General features: G+C 38.3%; 1 non-coding gene across 1 annotated transcript; it reads right to left on the minus strand.

The window, feature by feature from the left end:
• Positions 1-1,194: 1,194 nt before the first annotated feature.
• On the minus strand, positions 1,195-1,301 carry LOC127077440 (small nucleolar RNA R71). The gene has a single exon (XR_007787252.1). It is a non-coding gene; the product is annotated as a small nucleolar RNA R71 (small nucleolar RNA).
• Positions 1,302-2,934: the final 1,633 nt, after the last annotated feature.

Raw genomic sequence — 2,934 nt, forward strand, 5'->3', positions numbered from 1 at the left:
CAAATGTATGTTTTATTACTTTGACACGAGAGTGTAGAACAAATCAAGGTTCAGTCTGATAGCGTGAGAGTGTGAGGAAGGAACCGGATAATGGAAACTAGACATCGATCCTAAAAACAGCGAGAGCGCTTTAGGCATCGTTTAGGATCTCATTTATTTTCAAAATGTGCTTTCTAATTAGAACGGGCGAGCGAGAGCGAAATCCTGTGGTTATGAGGTGTGGTCTTTGTCAATAGCGCGAGTGTGTGAGACGGGACCTTTAAGTCGATATTTTCTACATAACGTAATAGAGTCGTATTTAGTGCCCGAATTTCACATAAGCCCTTAGGAACACAGAATCCATATCTCTGACTCGTTTTTATCATAACTTTTAAACCTTTAGAAATTAGTATTTTTATTCCCGTTCATAACCTTATACCCTTTAGCCTTAGTTTTGCACTGCAACAATAAATAAAATTAGTTTGACTATTAGTCTTTGTGGGTTCGATAATCTTTTAAAACTACACGATAGACTGTGCACTTGCAGTCATCATCCGGCCGACTCGTCCGTTCGCGATCAAATTTTTGGCGCCGTTGCCGGGGACTAATTTAGTCAATATGTGATTCCTTTGTTGTGCAATATAGACTAAGGCAACAAATTATCTTTTTCTTTGTTGATTGTATGTCAAGCACTCGCTCTCAGAGCAAGGAGTTAGAGCAACCAATTGACGATATTAAGCGTTATCTTAATCTGAAACACTGAATCAACAATTTTCGTATTAAATAAGATCTTCCAAATCCTATATCCCAATTTCAGAACCAGAACCAATTATGGATGAAAGACCACAAAACCGTTCGTTGATGTATTATGTTGTTCCATCGCAAGCAGAACCACATAACAACATTGTAGCCCCTGCCATCAATCGAAATGATTTCGAGTTGAAACCTTCACTGTTATCAGCAGTTCAACAAAACCAATTTTCAGGTAGTCCTACAGACGATCCTAACTTACATTTGTCAGTGTTTGTGCAGTACGCAGACACAGTGAAAGCAAATGGTGTCAGTCAAGAAGCGATTAGACTATGTCTTTTCCCTTTTTCCTTAAAATATAGAGCTAGAGCTTGGGTCCAGTCTTTACCTTCAAACTCTGTAACCACATGGGATGAGTTGAAGAAAGTCTTCTTAGCCCGATATTTTCTACCAAGCAAAACAGCTATACTAAGAGCTCAAATCAACGGATTTAAGCAAATAGACAATGAATGTCTTTTCGACGCTTGGGAAAGATACAAGGACATGATGTGACTTTGTCCACACCATGGACTTGAAGAATGGTTGACTATCCATACTTTCTACAATGGTCTGTTGTATAACACTAAGATGAATTTAAGCGCTGCCACTGGCGGTTCTCTAATAGACAAACCATATGAAGAAGCTTATGAACTCATAGAGAACATGGCTTAAAATCATTTCCAATGGGGAGGTGAACGTGCTACTGTAGAAAAACCAACTCCGAAAGGCGGAATGTACGAAGTTAGTGGCATAAACCGCGTCAATGCTAAAGTGTATGCACTTACTTAAAAGATTGAAAGCTTGGCCATAACACCGACAGCTACCATAGTTGCTATAACACCAAACTGTGAATTATGTGGAACCCCTGGGCACACTAATGATGATTATCAGTTATTGGCTGGTGTTCCCACCGACCAAATAAACTATGTTCAAGGAAACCCATATTCAAACACTTACAATCCTGGTTGGAGAAACCATCTGAACTTTTCCTATAAAAGTAACAATGCTTTGTTTCCACCAAACCCAACACCTGTTATTCCACCCGACTATCAGAAAGGAGCCCATGTTGCTCCACAAGCACCTAGAAAGTCAAATCTCGAGATCATGATGGAAAACTTTATGAATGCCCAAGCTCAATAAAACAAAGAATTTGCAAATCAAAATGCTCATACGAGTGAACTGATGAAACAATTGACAAATAAGTTTGATGTTATGGCTACCCATAACAAAATGTTAGAAACCCAGATCTCCCAAGTAGCCCAATAACAAGCCGCAATAGCCGCTCCAGCTGGAGCATTTCCTGGTCAACCACAACCAAACCCAAAAGGCCATACTAATGCTATCACACTTAGAAGTGGAACATAATTAGATGAACCAATTGACCAAAGAATCCAAAATTCGCCCATGTATCAAAATTCTGGTAAGGGAACCGAAAAGGTAAGCGAACCAACCAATGATGGAAAAGAAGACGATAGCAGAAAGGCAAAAGATAAAAAACCACCTTATGTGCCTCAACCACCATATAAACCACTTATCCATTATCCCTAAAGACTTGTTAAGTCCAAAAATGAAGGATAATTCAAGAAATTCGTAGAACTTCTGAAGCAACTTAATATCACTATACCATTCACAGAAGTCATTACACAAATGCCTTCATATGATAAATTCCTTAAATAAATCTTATCTAATAAGAAAAAGCTTAAGGATAATGAAACCATTATGCTTACTGCCGAGTGTAACGCTATTATTCAAAATAACATGCCTCATAAACTGAAAGATCCTGGTAGTTTTTCCATACCATGTGTAATCGGAAAGTTTATCATAGACAAAGCTCTATGCAATTTAGGAGCCAATGTTAGTTTAATGCCCTTATCCATATGCGAAAAACTCAATCTAGGAGAATTAAGACCAACAAAGATGTCTCTACAACTAGCTGACCGTTCTGTTAAATTTCCCGTAGGTATGCTAGAGAACGTTCTCATTCGTATAGGACAATTCTATATTCCCACCGACTTTGTAATAGTGGATATAAAGGAGGATTCCCACATCCCTATTATTTTAGGAAGACCCTTTTTAGCCACAACTGGATCCATCATAGATGTGAAGAAAGGTAGGCTAACATTCGAAGTTGGAGAAGAAAAAGTTGAATTTCTCTTAGCTAAATTC

The sequence above is a fragment of the Lathyrus oleraceus genome, chromosome 4 (assembly GCF_024323335.1).
Source record: "Lathyrus oleraceus cultivar Zhongwan6 chromosome 4, CAAS_Psat_ZW6_1.0, whole genome shotgun sequence".
In the NCBI taxonomy this organism is placed as follows: domain Eukaryota; kingdom Viridiplantae; phylum Streptophyta; class Magnoliopsida; order Fabales; family Fabaceae; genus Lathyrus; species Lathyrus oleraceus.